This window comes from Podarcis pityusensis, assembly GCF_964106645.2.
Source record: "Podarcis pityusensis genome assembly, chromosome: 9".
Lineage (NCBI taxonomy): Eukaryota > Metazoa > Chordata > Lepidosauria > Squamata > Lacertidae > Podarcis > Podarcis pityusensis.
This window is the reverse complement of record NC_138034.1, coordinates 40,522,368-40,540,761: the sequence shown is the minus strand read 5'-3', so window position 1 is coordinate 40,540,761 and position 18,394 is coordinate 40,522,368. Positions and strand designations below refer to the sequence as shown.

Here is an 18,394-nt window from a genome sequence, read left to right as displayed (position 1 = left end):
TGTAACCTGAAGCGTATGTAACCTGAGGTACCACTGTATTAATAAGTTCAGTAAAAGATGTCCTGTAAAGTCAAAGGCGGTTTTAGAGTAGCGTGACCGGTTTGGCCACACTGGGAACCATGCTACATGGGGCGCCACAACAATGTAGGACAGAGTGAGAGAAGCAAGGGGCGGGGGTGGAGTTTAGCATTGCACAAGGTGATGCTGAAATATGAAAGCCCAAAGTCTGCCACTGGCAAAGTGCTAGGTAGATTGATGTGTTGTACAAATAATAAAAAGAAACATGAGCAAGCCACTTTCGTCACCCCCACCAACTCATTCAATAGACAGGAATAAGATTTGTTTAAATTATAGCTATCGTGCATAATTCATCTTGGATCCCATCAGAATTTGATTCCCTCCCCTCAACTATGTTTCCCCCTCAGTGTTTTGAAGTCCTCTTCTTCATTCAAGGAAAGAACCACTTTTCACTCCTGCCGCAGTTCTTGGACTGCTCTCTGTGGCTGAAAAATGCTTTGGTTTTGAGTGCAGGTGAAGTGACCGTTTCCTTTTGAAGTATTCGCTGTCCTTCACTTCAAAGAGATGTCAAAGGTTGAACTTCAAGAGAACTTGACCAGGAGACAAAAAAGAAAAGCAAAAGGCGCCACCTTGAAAGGCAGGTGGTCTGCTCTGAGATGCAACTCTGCTTTTGAAACCCTCAGCAAGGATCTGGCTCAGGATTCCTGTGGACACTGTCAATTAAAAATAATTATAAAGGAACCGAGGAGGGTGGAAGAGGTAAAAAGGAAGATGAAAGTATGGAAGGACAAGAGGAAGGTGCTCGCAGGAATGGGAATCAGGTTCTTCAAGCCTAGTGGTCATATTTTCTTCTGGGCAACCTCCCGGGTGACCACAAGCCAGTGGAATACAGAACCAGAGGGAAAAAAGTGGGTACAGCAACACACCTCTGATCCTTCATCCAGACAAGCCAAGGGTATTATCAGAGTTCAAGGACACATTCTAGCTAGGTAAAAACACTCAAGAGGATGTGAAGCAAAGCTGGTGAGGGGTGAGGCAGAGGAGTGTGGCAAGGGGAGAGTCCTGAGAGCTAGTCAGAGATGCTTGGAAGGCTACATTTGGCCCCTGGCCTTAAGGTTCTTCACCCTTGCCAACGAGCTTCCATCAGTAAATCTGTCAGTTCTTTATTCTTTGGGCAGAACAATACAAACTCTGGCTGGGAAGTAGCAGACCCACCACTGCATCCAAAGTCTTGCCACTTGCACCAGCATAAGGGGTGTGTGTATGTGTGTTTAGGTTTTTTGTTGTGCCAGTTGAGGGGCAAAAACTGGGACCCTTAATAGGGGACAGGTCAGCTTAGAATCCAGTAGATGCAACCCTGCTGTGCCTCATAACACCCTGTTTTGAGGTTTTATCCTGGCTACAGCAATAGTGTTCACTTTGCCACAGTTTATTTGGCTCTCCCAGCTGGGGGTTCCATGGATGTGGAGCCCCACACCTGTGCACAAAACATCTGTTCCACCTGCATGGAGCAGGTGTTAGAATTACAGTTTTGGTCGCCAATTTCTTGCGCCCGGTGAAATAGCTGTGGAACCAGCCTGCTTATGCTCCGTCTCTCAAACTATTGACTGCAGGCAGGGTAACTTGTGCTATGTCACGATGCGCCCTGATCGTTCTACAAAGTTGTGATGAAACAATGGTGAAGGAATTGCCCGCAGAAATGTAAATGCCAGCAGTTTAGAGGAGGAGGAGGAGGAACTGGCTGTCATGACTCTTTTTAAGAAATGCTGGGGAAAGAATCATTATTTCAGCTTGGGGAGTCACTCGTACTCCATTATGTCAAAAGCAGTTGACAGATGAAATAGCACCATCATTTGTTTTACTGTTGCTGTGTGCCATGAAATTGTCCATCCATGTTGCCAATGCTTTACAATGTTGTGACCTGGTTTCAAGGCTGACTGGAAGGGGTCAAACGCTAACAGATCAGTTTGCTGTCCTTCTCCTGCTTGAGAACAGGTGATAGGCTGTAGGATAGCCAATTAATCTCACAGGCTTCAAGCAGAAGAGACAGTTGCTGTTTGCGTCACCTCCTCCTATCTTCCTCCTAGAGAAAGATGAAGTATGCAGAAAACGAAAGGGGGAAGGCTGCACATATTATTTGTTGTGATAGAAAGGTGCAGAATAGGACTCAACTAACTGTTGGAAATCTGAATGCTATAAGCACAATGAAGGAGAATTGGTTGCCCTGCTACTGGCAAGACTGAGGAATTTAATTGGATGGTGCACACACACACACTTGCCATGTTTTAAGTCATAATTCTGACAACTAGAGAGGGAAGGTGTCAGGGGTTCAGGAGCAGAGGCAAGGGCAAGGGAGGAAACAGAGAGCGAGGGGGAGGAGGCAGAAGAAAAGATGAGTGATGACGACGACCCGAGATCTCCGAGTCTTTCCAGTGAATCAGAAGATTCACAGAAAGGAGCACCAGTGGCCAGGGCAAGGGGGGAGCCTAGGGGGACACCCCAGGAAGATAGAGCCAGAGGGGACTCAGAGGGGAGCAGTTGGAAATCGGGACCAGCGTCACCGCCAGAGAGCAGGGAAGAGGAAGGGCGCCAGGGATCAAGCGCTGGCAGCTCACAACAGGGGGGAGGGCACGAGTCAGGAGTGGCCACACCTCCATCGGGGAGCGAAGAAACGGTCAGACGGAAGGTGGAAGGTTGGGCGCGCGCGACAAGTTCAAATGCACAGGAAGGTGGCGCAGTAGGCAGCCCGGAAAGGGAGCCAGGTCCTAAAGCCCGCCGAAAGGAGGGAGAAGAGTCAGGGGGGTCAGCGTCAGAGGAATCCCGGAAGGAAGAGACCCCGGGGGGCAGAGGGACCCAGAGAAGAACAGTCAGGCGGAAAAGGTGGAGCAAGGCTAGGATATTAAGTTGGTGTACAAGGGGCGGAGACTCAGATGGAGCTTCGCCGATCTAACCATTAGACGTAGGGTTGCACGCAGCAGCTTGAGAATGGAAACTGTAACTCAATAAAGACTTTTATTTAATGATCGCTGGCTAGCGTGATCCTCTGTGAGCTAGGATCTGGAAGCAACTCTGACAGTAAGCTCCATCCCTTAAATTGTGGGCATCTACAGCCTCGCGGAGAGGAGAGAAAGCGGGTGCCTACTAGCGAGCTCACGAACGACAGACAACATGACGGCCGAACAGCAGATAGTGGAACTCAGAGAAGCAGTGTCGCGCCTGAATGCCGAGGCTCTTGCATCCAGGAAGAGAGAGGAGGACGCAGCTGCCGCCTACAGGGATCTCCAGGTCAGGTTGGAAGTGCTTACGAAGCAAGGGCAACTGACACCCAAACCGGAGGGGATTGGGTTGGGGAGACGAACAGGCGGTTTGGTCTCTCACTTCGATGGGAATTTGCAACAGTACCCCAACTTTAGAGCAGATGTAATGTGTGCACTGCAACTGCTGAACAAAGACTTTAGAGATGAGCAAGAGAAGGTGGGATTCATCATGTCCCATTTGCATGGAGATGCTAAAGCATGGCTGCGCAATTTGTGGAGAGATAAGGATCCGGCGCTCCAAAATGCGGATGCCTTTATTAAAGCGATGGATGGGTGCTTTTTGTCAAGCATTGACGTGGATCTTGCTCGGCAGCAGATACATGGACTGAAGCAAGGGAGGGCCAGCGTAAGGCAGTACCATGCCTGCTTTTTCGCTTTGGTCAGTGCTCTGGAATGGGACAGAGATTCGGCTCCTGTAAGAGACCTGTTTTGGGAGGGATTGCACGGCTCGGTTAAAGATGAAATTGCGAGGGGGGAGAGACCCCGGACCACGCAGGAGATCGTTCAGAGGGCGCTGGCGGTGGGGGTGCGGCTGGAAGGACGTCCGTGGAGCAGTGGCGAAGGGCGTGGAGGGCGCGAACCAGCCAGGGACTCCTCCTTCCTTCCCAGAGAAGCAGCGCGTGCGCAATCCACGCCTCCGCCAGGAGGAGGAGCGGAACCTATGGAGGTTGGAGGTGCAAGGGCTCAGTCAGCAGCCAGAGCCCTAGCACCGGCAGCAGTGAAAGCGAAGCCTCCTAGAGGGAACAGGAAGTGTTACATCTGCGATGATCCACAGCATATGGCGAAAGAGTGTCCCCAGAGGCTCCACAAGCACACTGCAGCCTCAGCAATGGTAACTGCAGCAACGCAGCAAGGACAACCACAGCAGGGAAACGACGGAGTCTGGTTGGAGGAAGAGGCACTGGGGCCCAGCCAGACGTGTCAGTGAAGCAGTCCCCAGAGATTTTACAGCCCATGGACCCCCTCCCGCCCAAACCGGTAGTGAGGCTCACCGCGTCGCTCCAGCTGCCCAATGGAATCACCATGGACGTGCCAATCACCATTGACTCCGGAAGCAATGCGGACTTTATAGGGCAGGACTTTGTCGACCGGCACGCTATACAGTTGCTGCCTGCCACGCTGCCCCTGCAGGTTGTCACGGTGGATGGCAGGGAGCTGCTAGGGGGGCAAGTGGTGAAGCAGACGCCACCAATGGTGATGCGACTTGGGAATCACAGGGAAATCATCAGCTTCAATGTCACTCAACTATCGGACACGCCCATTGTATTGGGCATGAGTTGGCTGGACAAGCACAGCCCGACGCTGGCTTGGTACCAGAGGCAGCTGACCTTCGGCTCTTCCTTTTGCGCTGAACACTGCATCGTGCCCAGGCAGGAAGGAGGGGAAGAGGAGTCACAGCTGCAGCTAGGCACGCTGCAAGCGGTTCCCCACAAGTACGCGGAATTTTTGGAGGTTTTCTGCGAGAAGGAGGCAGACAGGCTACCCCCCCACAGACCATATGACTGCAAAATTGACCTGCTGCCGGGGGCGGCGCTGCCCAAAGGGAAGCTGTATTCCATGTCTGAGGACGAACTGCAGGAACTCAAAGAGTTCATAGATCATAATTTGGAGCGCGGTTTCATCCGAGAGTCCAAGGCAGCGGGGGGCAGTCCGGTATTCTTTGTTAAGAAGCGGGACACGCCCCAAAAAAGACTTGTAGTGGACTTTCGCATCTTGAACAGTGTGACCAAGCCATCGGACTTCCCCATGCCCCGAATCGACGACCTCCTCGCAAAGGTACGGAAGGGCAGAGTGTTCACCAAGTTGGACCTGCGAGGGGCATACAACCTCATTCGCATGCGGGAAGGAGATGAGTGGAAGACAGCCATGTTCACGCCCCTGGGCACCTACGAATATAGAGTTATGCCTTTTGGATTGCAAAATGGCTCCCACGTTTTTCAAGCTTTCATGCATCACGTGTTGGCGGGGCTCCTCTACAAGACGTGCGTCTGTTTCTTGGATGACATCCTGATCTTTTCGGAATCGCAGCAGGAGCATGACAGACACGTCAAGGAAGTGCTGAGCAGGCTACAGCAACATAGGCTTTACGCCAAGCTGGAGAAGTGCCAATTCGACGTGACGGAGGTGGATTTCCTGGGCTACAAGTTGTCTGATAAAGGGCTCGCCATGGACAGCGCCAAGGTCCGAGCAGTGTTGGATTGGAAAAGCCCACGCAACCGGAAGGAGGTCCAACGGTTTGTCGGCTTCGCGAACTTCTATCGCAAGTTTATCAAAGGCTTTGCGATGCAGACAGCGGCCATCACGGACACGCTCAGCTCCAAGAAAAAGAAGTTCATCTGGACAGAGCAGGCGGAGCAGTCCTTTCAGGCACTCAAGCGTCTCTTCGCATCGGAAGAGCAGCTGCTTCATGTCAACCCCAGCAGGCCGATGAGGGTGGAGACAGACGCTTCGGACAGAGCCGTGGGAGTAGTCCTGCTGCAGAAAGACCCGCAGGGGGTTTGGAGGCCGGGAGCGTTTTATTCAAGGAAGCTCAGCAAGTCCGAACAGAACTACACCATCTGGGACAGGGAGTTGCTGGCCATTCATGCAGCGTTCAAAGCGTGGAGGCACTTCCTGATCGGCGCCAAGCACACGGTGCAGGTCTGCACGGACCACAAGAATCTAGAGCACTGGCGCACGGCACAGTTCCTGAACCAGAGGCAGATACGTTGGGCTGAGTTCTTTGCGAATTTCGACTTCCGAATAGAATATGTCCCGGGGGACACCAACATCATGGCGGATGCTCTCTCCCGTAAGCCACAGTATCTGGAGGAGGCAACGCCAGCGGCCGCCATGCACATCTTCGCACCGACAGTGTGGGCGTGCGCGGCGGCAACAGTTGACCTGGATGCGGTGCGACGAGCGTTGCAGGATGACTCCTTCGCGCAAGCAAAGATGGCAGAGGTGCACAGGGGCACGGCAGCGACCGACGAGTTCCAGCTGCGAGATGGTTTGCTCATCCGTAAAGGGGCCATCTACGTGCCGGGAGACGAACTTCGCGCCAAGGTACTGCAGCAGCTGCACGACGCGCCCACTGCCGGGCACTTTGGCAAGGAGAAGACGGTGGAATTAGTAGCCAGAGACTTCTGGTGGCCCGGAATGAGAGGGGAAGTCGCGGACTACGTGGCGAGGTGTGACACCTGCCAGAGGGCCAAACCAGTGCACAGACCGCCGGCCGGACTGCTGGAACCGCTGCAAACTCCGTTCGAACCATGGGAGAGAGTGGCCCTGGACTTTGTCACGGATCTGCCCAGCTCGAGGGGCAAGACGGCTGTGCTGGTGGTGGTGGACTTGTTCTCCAAGATGGCACATTTCATTCCGTGTGCGAAGGTGGCCACGGCGGAACAAACCGCCAAACTGTTCATAGACCACGTGTTCAAGGTTCACGGTCTGCCGCGGTCTATTCTGTCCGACCGAGGGCGACAGTTCATCTCGAACTTCTGGCAGAGGCTGATGGGCTTCCTGAACGTCAAGATCAACCTGGCGTCGGCTAGACACCCGCAGACCAACGGGCAAGCGGAGCGGGTCAATGCCATCATGCAGCAGTACCTGAGATGTTATGCGAATCAACAGCCTGCGACGTGGGTGGATTACCTGCCTCTCGCCGAGTTCGCCTACAACAACACGAAGCACGTGTCCACGGGGGTCACGCCGTTCTTCGCCAACAACGGGAGGCACCCCAGAACCTTCCCGGGACTGGAAAGAATGGGGGAGGGGGAGCCGCAGACAGCAGATGCGTTCGCGTCGGAGTTGCAGGAGGTCCACGATCAGCTGCGGCGGCACCTGGAGCTGGCTAAACACGCATACAAGGTACAAGCGGACAAACACAGAAGGGTTGGCGAAGAGATCCATGTGGGAGACTGGGTCTGGTTAGCAGCCCACGCAGTGCCGGCCAGGTCGTTGGCGAAGAAGAAACTAGGGCATAAACAACTGGGGCCCTACCAAGTCGAAGAACAGGTCAACCCGGTGGCTTTCAGGCTGGCTCTTCCGGAGGGTTCCAGAATGCATCCGGTGTTCCACAGATCGGTGCTCACTCCCTACAAGGCACCTCACAGGTTTCAGGAACCAGGAACGGCACCGGGTCCGCTCCGAGAGAGAACCGGGCAAGGGGGAGTGGCACAGGAGGAGCGCATCAACGAAGTCACGGAGATTTTGGACTCCAGATGGGGGGAAGAGGGGGTAGAATACCTTCTCGCCAAGGAGGGCACCCCGGCCAGTGCCAACAGCTGGGTGCCGGGCTACGCTTTAGACGAACCTCTGCTCAAAGAAGAGTTTCATGCCCTCTTCCCACATAGGCCAATGCCAGCAGACTTTTTCGACGACTGGCTTTTCACGCCCACGCTTTCAGCCAGCACGTTCCGGGGGTTCGACTCGGACGAGGAACCGACACGAGACGCCCGTTCCCCGGAGGGGTCACCCTCGGGATCTGCTTCAGAACCCTCGTATTGGTGGGATGATCGACCAGAGGAGCAGTTCCGCAGAAGGTGGCTGGAGGGTCCAGGACGAGCAACGTCTCCAGAAGGCAACGAGGGAGAGACGGACATGGACGTTTTCGGGGACGACCCGGGTTTCGAGCACGGCGGCACAGAGATGGAAGCGGAGGTGACCGTCGTCAACGAGAGCAGGGAGGAAGAACCGGAAGACTTCGGATGGCGGCCCGCCACGGGAAGCGAACTGTATCCGACATTCGTCCCCCTGACACAGCAGCACCCAGATCCCGCACCGGAAGGAGGGGAGGGGGGAAGAGGGGGCTTCGAGGGGGGGATGGATGTCAGGGGTTCAGGAGCAGAGGCAAGGGCAAGGGAGGAAACAGAGAGCGAGGGGGAGGAGGCAGAAGAAAAGATGAGTGATGACGACGACCCGAGATCTCCGAGTCTTTCCAGTGAATCAGAAGATTCACAGAAAGGAGCACCAGTGGCCAGGGCAAGGGGGGAGCCTAGGGGGACACCCCAGGAAGATAGAGCCAGAGGGGACTCAGAGGGGAGCAGTTGGAAATCGGGACCAGCGTCACCGCCAGAGAGCAGGGAAGAGGAAGGGCGCCAGGGATCAAGCGCTGGCAGCTCACAACAGGGGGGAGGGCACGAGTCAGGAGTGGCCACACCTCCATCGGGGAGCGAAGAAACGGTCAGACGGAAGGTGGAAGGTTGGGCGCGCGCGACAAGTTCAAATGCACAGGAAGGTGGCGCAGTAGGCAGCCCGGAAAGGGAGCCAGGTCCTAAAGCCCGCCGAAAGGAGGGAGAAGAGTCAGGGGGGTCAGCGTCAGCGTCAGAGGAATCCCGGAAGGAAGAGACCCCGGGGGGCAGAGGGACCCAGAGAAGAACAGTCAGGCGGAAAAGGTGGAGCAAGGCTAGGATATTAAGTTGGTGTACAAGGGGCGGAGACTCAGATGGAGCTTCGCCGATCTAACCATTAGACGTAGGGTTGCACGCAGCAGCTTGAGAATGGAAACTGTAACTCAATAAAGACTTTTATTTAATGATCGCTGGCTAGCGTGATCCTCTGTGAGCTAGGATCTGGAAGCAACTCTGACAGAAGGTTTTTCTATTCCTTTGTATCTGTTACCCAACAGCATTGCTATGTGGAAATTCTCTGAATGAAACTTCAGTCAGTGAAATTCTCAGTTTACCTTCCACAGCTGAAGCCTTAATTTTATGTTTCCAACTGCATGAATTCATCACACAACCAGATGCATGAAGCAGAGGGATTCTGTGTAGGTTTTAATTTGGGGAGCAGCATATTAATTAGTGTAAACGTTCATTGATAATTGAGGTATTATAAGTTCACTAAGCTCTTCTTCCTGGGCAAGGGAGATCACTCTTATAAATGAGGCCTAGTTAGGGCTGCTTCACACATGGCCATTTCCTAAACAGAAGCTTCTTCCATGTAGGTAGGTGTGGGGAACCTTCTTCAGCCCAAGCACAACATTCCCTTAGAATCATAAAACTGTACAGTTGGAAGGGATCTCAAGGGCTATCTAGTCCAATCCCCTGCAATGCAGGAATCTCAACTAAAGCATCCATGACAGATGGTCATCCAACCTCTGCTTAAAAACCTCCAAGGAAGGAGAGTCCATAACCTCCCTAGGCAGTCCATCCCACTGCTGAACAGCTCTTACTGTCAGAAAGGTCTTCCTTTCTTATAACTTGAAGCCATTGGTTTGGTCCTACCTCAGGAGCAGGAAAAAACAAGCTTGCTCCATTTCCCATGTGACAGCCCTTTAGATACTTGAAGAAGGCTCCCAGTCTTCTCTTTTCCAGGCTAAACACACCCGACTCCCTCCTTCATAAGGCTTGGTTTCCAGCTTGTCAATATCCTTCTTAAATTGTGGCCTTGTAACTTGTTGCTCCACCCTCTTCATTTCTTTGTGTGTTCTGGGAGACCAGGGAGGAGGGAAGCTGACCGCAGAAGGAGGGCAGCCTGCCTCTTGGCCCCCCTCCTCTTCTGTCTCTGAGCCTGGACTGCACTCTGTCACAGCCTCTTCCTGCTCAGTAAACCCTGTTGCCTCTTCAGCTTCCAACACCACCTCCTCCCAGTCTGCTCCTTCTTCTCCCTCCGACCACGCATCATTGTCCCACCACCAATCCCCTGGCTCTGAGCCTTCTTCCCTTGGGGGTTCCCCAGCTGGTGCCTCCCACCGCTCCTCTGCATCCAGACAGTCCATGAAATCTAGCTACCCCTCCCAGTATACATGGATTTTGTATATAGCAGAGGTATCAGTGAGGGAAATGGTGATGTGTGACATAGCTCTTAATCCTGTATTTGAAATAATAAGGCACTGTACAGTTTTGGGACCCTACTGTTTTCTCTGAGATGAGGTTCACTGTCACTTCACCTCTGCCCCAATGAAGCCAGTAACATGGTTATTTGCTACTTTCATTCATTTCCATTTTTATTCTCACCCACCTGCTAAATGTCAAGCTAAGGCACATAGTTTGTTATGAAAGATGTGATGTTTAAGAACATGACTTGAGATAAATGGCACAGCATCCCCTTAACTACACAGCCTTTGCATTTAGCTTCGGGGCAGGGGGGGATATTGCATTTTCCTACATAACAGAATCAAGTTCACAAGGGAACCATCTTAAGCCTAATCATAAATGTAACAACTCCAAATGATGTGCATTCTGATCCTACACCTGTCAACAGTCCCACTGAGTTCATTGGAACTCACTTGTACAGGATTGCAGCCTTTTAGTTGTCAGTTGCTGGGAATCACAAATGCACTCAAGTCCTGCTTATGGCTGGTCACTGTGAGAACAAGATGCTGGACTAGATGGGCATTTGGCCTTATGTTCTAGCCCCTTAAAAAAATCAATTTCTAGTTTGCTTTAGTATTCATGTGGGAATGGGGAAGGGTATTTACTGTATTTTGAGATTCTATTTTTTTTAACAACCAAAACAACACATTTACTGTAAACAGCAGATACTAGAAAAACAAAACAAAAACACACAAACAAACTGGTGTTCTGCCTGTCCTTTGTTTTGACAGTAGTTGACTTTAAAACACTGCATGGATACTGATGAACCGACACTATTTTGAAGCACATTTATTTATTGCAAACTTAAATAGGCTTTTCTTTTGAATTCTCAAGTAAGTAATGTAATGCAGGTCCCCCCCCCCCCGACTACTGTATTGCTATTTCCTTCCCTATGATTGTCTCTCAGCAGGACTGAGGGTGAAGGGTAAACCTCCCAAACGCTGTGCGTTAAGAATGAACTTGGCTTTTCAGAGGTATGCACTGGGTATCTTTATCTATGAAAATCTCAGATAACAGAGAGAACAAATGTGTTCTTCAGATGTCTGACCTCTGGAGTTCCGGCACTGGACTCCAAATTTAGGTGCAAGAGTCAAGATGACCTTCGTTGCTCAGCCTCTCTTTCGAAACATTCTTTCTATTTCTGTTTCTGCTCCGTGCACAGTTTAATCCTCTGCTCTGCAAACACTTCTGGCTAGCACACATGGGCATGACCGAGGTATGGAAAACGTGTAATGACACCGTATATTCCTTTACTCATTGACCGTTCCAGATTTTCACATGCAGGAAACGCTTCTATACATTTAAAACTTGATCTTCACATGCAGCAGAATGAGATGGAAATGAACTGGTAAAATCCTGAGGTAACAAAAGTGGACTGTAAAACCCACACTGCAAGTGAGATGCAGTTTTAAAATTATACTGCCCAGTTGGACACCTCAGGGCACACCATCATAGTGAACACACAGAGTCAGCCCTACTATTAGGCAGAGTGGAGTGCCTGCTTCAGGCAACTGATTTTAGGTGTAATGAAAATACACAAATTGTTATTGAATTCATTGTTGTTGTCTTTTTACCTCAGGAAAGGATGCTTGCCAGAGTTTCTGCCTCAGGTGGCAAAATTACTTGGTCAGTCTTGGGCACTATATAACTTGATGGCGCCAGGGTAATGGTGTCTTTTGTGGTTTTGCCTCAGGCAGCAAATGCCCCAGGGCAGCTTTGTTTGGAACAGGCCTCATTTCTTTTTGCTATTTCAACAACTTGTCAAGTACTGTACAAGTTTTAGTCAGAAAGGTAAACATGTGCAAATCTTTAGTTACCTCACGACAAAGAAAGAAAGAAAGCAGAAAAAAAGAGGGCCTCTTCAAAGTGAAGTGTCCGCTATTTCATAATAAATTCTAATTAAGTGCCCATTCTTTTTCACCATCAAGAAGGCATTAGACAGTTAATCTGGCAAGAATACTGGTGCTTTCTTGACAGGCTGTGCCTTGGAGCATGTGGGGAGATGTGAAGCAGGCAACAGTAAATGACTTGGCAAATGGTGGCATGCAATGAGGGAGCCTTGACTTTAGTGACCCAGACTCAGTCGTCATTTTCCTTCTTTGGCAGAGGCAACAGCTTTCAAGAAGGCTGAGCTGCTGCCATCTCAGAGTGGAGGCCCAGGTCTTAAGACTTTATGGGCACAGATCACCAAACTAGAGTTAGTGAGCACCAGTGGAACCATTTTCGTAGTGCCTGACATCCCAGTTGTTCCATTTTTACCTACAAAATCCAACTATGAAAATATTAACTTATTTGGTAAATTACAATAGCCTGGATAGATTTCAAAAGTCTAGCAATTCCATGTATAGGCAGCCTCGCATATACATGCCCCAGGCCACGCTTACCCCTGTGGTCTTCAGTCAGGTTCCAATTTTGTGATAGAAGGTCAATAATAATGAGCTGTACATTGTTCTTACAGCCCCATTCATAGGAACAGCTGATGTCTGGGATCCTAAGATGTTATCCTTAGGAAAGTTCAAAGAAGGAAAGATTCCTATCCCTTCCTGTCCCCTGCAGCTACTGTACCCCACAAAAAGCCTTAAGCTGAGGGTCTTCCAGAACAATGGGAAGCAGGAAGATGTGAGGAGAATTACCCCAAATCAAGAAAGACTTCCGAGATAAATAAGTTCATGGAAGGGAAGTTTCCTGCATCTCAGCCCCAGCAGTCCTCCTATACTAGGGCTACCAGATGTCCCCGTTTCAATAAGTCCCCGGACAAATTCCATCCCCAGAATGTCCCCGGGAAACGCAGCAGCGGCAGTCTCAGCAGCCCAAAGCACTTGGCTCTGGCTGGCTTCAGGAGCTGCTTGGAAGTCCCTATATGATGGTGGTGCAGGGGCTCTAAGATGCAGCTTCCGGGCTGCCTCCACTTTCCCTGACCCCAGCAACTATACTGCATTCCACATTACTCAGGAGCCCCTCCCCGCTACAGAGAGTTTTTCAGAGAGTGTATAACTGACTGCAGTAGGAAGTAAGGGATGGGGAACATTTGCTCTGTGAACTTAATCAAACTGTCTGTGGAGAGCATTCCATGATTTGGGCACTATCACCAAGAAGGCCCTAGAAGCCACCCACTCCCCTTCAGATGCCAAGTGCATCTGCCAAATACCATCAACAGAAATCTTAATGTTATGGGTAGGCATAGAAGGCCACTTGATCCTAAACCAAAAAGATCCAAACTAGCACTTTGGCTTGGGCCCAAGAATGAAATCAGCACAACTCCTGGTGTAGCACTGGTATAATGATCATAACAACTAGTATCATCTAGTAGTCTACCTTCTGCTTTCTGAACTAGATGTAATTTCAAAATAGTGTAGAGCACTATTCTTCAACCTTTTCAGACCTAGGGCCCATTCTTAACCCAAACAAGCCTTTGGGGACCCATTTCTTAATCTCTGATCAGATATTTGCATGGCGGCACGGCTCCTGCTGTGACCCACCTCAGATCAGGCCATGACCACCTAGTGGGCCCTGATCCACCAGCTAAAGACTGGTGGCGTTAGAGCACATTACAATCATCTAACCTTGAGAATATAAGAGCATGGATTGCTGAGGCTATGCTATCCTGCAATCATATAAGCAAAAGAAGCTAAAATATTATTATTTATGTGAGATAAGCAATGCTTTATAATGAGCTCACATTATAGCAGTTTCCCCACTCCAGATCCTCTTGGTTTTGACTCCTGAATCACTGCCCTGCTTCTGACGTCCTTGCATGCAAAAATAAAACCTTATTATTTCCTTCCCATGCCCCCTAGGTTTTCCGCTTGCTCCATTTCTGCCTTGTCCTGGACTTCCTGAAAGGATTTCCTCTGCAAGCAGACAAAAGGATCAGCTGAGAAACATCCACGCTGTTGTTTTGAAAGGGTAGAAAAGAAAGTATTCAGGATCTTTGAGCTTTAAAATAAAATTAGACTGTAGCGTGACATTACACTGTGTGTATGCAAACCCAAATTAGCTAGTCTTTCAGTGTAATAATGGTACATTTTACATTTATAGCCCCATACTGCCCAATTTTCACCTCATTAAATTTTCACACTAGCCTAACCTGTACCAACTTAAGTTGGTGTTTTTTAAATCAGTGCAGCAAGTTCAAGATCACGCCTATGTCACAGCATAAACAATATTTACAAATTATTTGTAAAGGATATTTATTTACACTATGCTTTTGAACTTCTATTATTAATCTTACAAACATTGCACAAGTTTCTAATACTGAAACAAACAGTAAAAACAAACTGAAACAAAATTAGGTTCAAATGATTTTGATTTTTCCCCCAGCAGTTGACATTTAGGTTTCATAGCTTCCTATCTCTCAGTTACAACAAAGAAAGAATTAAACCCATCGGGATCCCTACTTTTGGAGGTGGAGGGATTTTTCTTTGCTGTTTAATAAACTGAAACTGCCACTTTGCTTTTTGACTATCAACTAGATGGAACTAAGTAACTGCACATGCTGCATTGACTCGTCAAAAGCCCTCAGAAGAATGAAGTGGGCATTTAAAATGCTAATTGTTCAATCTACCTAGATGCAAACATTTAACAACTTAAATAAAACATGGCAATCTGCACTGATTGTTCAATACATCCCTAATTATTGTTGTTGTATACTTACTATTGTATAATCTTAGAAGGCTGTACAGTATTAAATGGGGCATGGCTATGAGGGGGCATGGTTCTGACTATCATGAAGCGACTCTGCCTTTCTAAATTTACCATTATATTATATCAACATTATATATATACCATTATACCATATCAGCAAACACTTACACAATACAACAGAATAATATCTCAGCAGATAAGCATTTAAAAACAGGCTATCATTTTTTTAAAAAAAGTCTTCCATTGATGCCAAAAAATAACAGAAACTGTATCAGGTGAGCTTCTCCATGGAGTTGCCAGAGAAATGCCATAGTGAAAAAGGCCACCCCCTGCCTCCCCACAGACAATGGGCTTCAGGGATGGTGCAGAAGGGCCTCAGCAGGGGTGGGGGGAAGAGGTCACTCAGATTTCTGGGAAGTAGTTTGAAGCATCCAAGGCAGCTAGGGGGAAAGGGTAGTGTCCTTTTATAGAGCACCATGTGAAAGAGTACCCTTTGCACTTCAACAACGCACAGAGCTCAGTATGGTGGGTGAAAAGAGGAGCCTAAGAGGTTCTGGATCCAGTGTCCACCATTTTGCATATGGCCCCAAACAAGCCTGGCATAAGGCGGCACATCATGGTAATATTAACTGCCCAAAGTAAAAATACCTTTCCAGGAAGTGTGTGGTGTGATGTAAAACAGTCTGTTTCACACCCGGAAGACTCAGGTCTAGACATTTCCAGAGCTCTGAAGGCCTTTACAGGCTGAATAAGTAAAGAGCTGTAACACAAAGCACTGTGTACTGGGTCACTGCTTTTAGTTTAAAGTTCTCATTGGAAGTTTGCTGAGTACATTTTAAACTGTTGCCCTTTAACATTATTTCAAATGATCTCATCTTTCAAATTAACATGTTTTTTCATTAGATACACATGCATAAAAGAGGTAGAAGGTCATTTGAAATATTTGATGTAATCTCAAAGCTATTTGAAGGCAGATTATCCACCAGAATCTAATAAACTTTAAAGTACATTGCATTGTGATTAATATGCTACCTCTGTATGAATATGAACATTTCCCACTAACAACAGCCTTTCAGGATATTTAATGAGGAAAAACACTCAGGCTTGGGGGAAAAAGTCCATTTGCCAAATAGAGAACTAGCTACAGTTTTACAGGGCTGAGTTGAAAATGCTTGTTTTCCCTTCTGATTCACTCTAAACAGAAGGCAAAAACTAAAACGCACATTTATCAGCAAATTACCCAAGATATCACAGTATCCTTGTTGGGATGGGTGACTTGTAATTATTTTAAGAACTGCATACTAATGTCAACACAACTCATCTCCATACCTGTAAACCAGCTCCTTTCATACCTATCAACATTGGCTAATCCTAATCTGTTTTACATGGTTTGGAGCCCTCTAACCATCCCAGAGGAAAACCTAGTAAGGATGTTGGTAAGAGGTTGCCTGACCGGGGGGCATACATACTTTCTGCTAGTTCCAATATCTCTTATCCCTTCCCCTCTTTTTAAAACACTTGGTTATATCTTTATTTTGACTCTACTGACAGTTTATCTGGGCATTCTGCAGAATGCAGTATTGGTCAAAGCCAACCACTCACTATCTTAAGAAGACCAGGAGCCAATGAAGTCCTAACAGCAGGAGTCAGAATCTGTTTTTAGCCCCACTCTGAAAACTGATCTAAATCTGCATTTTTGCAAATAAATTAGCATATGCATATTCCATGCAAATTTGTACCACTGGTCTGTGCTCCAAGTCTTTTAAGTAGCGAGCAGTGACCCTAAAAGCCAATTTCCCCATCATTGTTATTGTTTAAGTAGTTGTGTGCTTTGTGTATTTCATAGGCATGCATAGTTAATAAGACATATAGTTAAATCCCCACAGAATATATATATATTCTATCAAGTTTAATTGCTTTTTATTATTGTTTTTCAGTGTTTTTAGTAGTTCTTGTTTTTATCTGTAACTATGTAATAAGAATTTACTATGTAAACCACTTAAGAACCTACTATTTAAAAGTGATATACAAATATCCAAAATAAATAAATGGTTGGTATTCTCAGCACTTAGATAGTTGATTCATGGGTTCTAGACCAAATTAGTTACATTAGCTGATCTACACAATCAGTACTACTACTTTTAATTTTTGCAAATGTATTCCACCCTTCATTCAATGTGGGGAGGGACAAACACAGGTCCCTCTCCGCATTTTATTGTCACAGCAGTTCATACAATATCACCCAGTAAGTTTTATGGCGGAACAAATCTTGGAACGAAGGTTTCCTTGGTCTAAGTTCAATGCTGGTTTTTCGCTCTTTTGGCTCACATTGGTACTCATGTTATTTTGGGTTTCTATGACTGTCATGGAAAAAGCTGTTAAATGAAATGAACTACCTGAAACAAACTTTCTGCAGCATGCCTTCACCAGTAATAAACCAAAAACCCTCCGAAATTGGCACAATCCTTATTAGACATATCTCACCAACAGGTTAATTAAATATCTGTAAGTAACTGGGAAAACAGGATATGCTCTACAACACTGCTTAATTGTCACCAGATGTCAGCAGCGATATAACAAGATAACTAATGAAGCCTGTATTTTATTTTTATATTCTTCTACTGCATTGTTATGTTTCTATTTTTAATAGGATCCCCCCCCCCCCATGCAAAATCTTCAGTGGTTCCTGGAGCTTAGCAAGCAAAGGTCAAAAGCAGGTCATTCTTTATAGGAGTCACATGCATATGACAGTGCCAGTATAATGGCATAACTTTTGTATCCATCTTCAGTGTGAAAACTGCATTAACATAAAGGTTGCATCTGTCCTTTGATGACGATTGCACTTTGGAAAAGTTTTGACCTTTCCCCTAACTTTTCTTGGAACTCTCTCTGAGCTTCATAGAATCATAGAGTTGGAAGAGACCACAAGGGCCATCGAGTCCAACCCCCTGCCAAGCAGGAAACACCATCAGAGCACTCCTGACATATGGTTGTCAAGCCTCTGCTTAAAGACCTCCAAAGAAGGAGACTCCACCACACTCCTTGGCAGCAAATTCCACTGTCGAACAGCTCTTACTGTCAGGAAGTTCTTCCTAATGTTTAGGTGGAATCTTCTTTCTTGTAGTTTGGATCCATTGCTCCGTGTCCTCTTCTCTGGAGCAGCAGAAAACAACCTTTCTCCCTCCTCTATGTGACATCCTTTTATATATTTGAACATGGCTATCATATCACCCCTTAACCTCCTCTTCTCCAGGCTAAACATGCCCAGCTCCCTTAGCCGTTCCTCATAAGGCATCGTTTCCAGGCCTTTGACCATTTTGGTTGCCCTCCTCTGGACACGTTCCAGTTTGTCAGTGTCCTTCTTGAACTGTGGTGCCCAGAGCTGGACACAGTACTCCAGGTGAGGTCTGACCAGAGCAGAATACAGTGGCACTATTACTTCCCTTGATCTAGATGCTATACTCCTATTGATGCAGCCCAGAATTGCATTGGCTTTTTTAGCTGCCGCGTCACACTGTTGGCTCATGTCAAGTTTGTGGTCAACCAAGACTCCTAGATCCTTTTCACATGTACTGCTCTCAAGCCAGGTGTCACCCATCTTGTATTTGTGCCTCTCAT

General features: G+C 47.9%; 1 protein-coding gene and 1 long non-coding RNA gene across 2 annotated transcripts in view; one reads left to right on the top strand and one right to left on the bottom strand.

The window, feature by feature from the left end:
- Positions 1-18,394, bottom strand: part of ZNF827 (zinc finger protein 827) — a 128,990-nt gene that overhangs the window by 39,985 nt on the left and 70,611 nt on the right.
- Positions 11,131-14,396, top strand: LOC308485958. The gene is made up of 2 exons (XR_013990891.1): positions 11,131-11,348; positions 13,930-14,396. It is a non-coding gene; the product is annotated as an uncharacterized lncRNA (long non-coding RNA).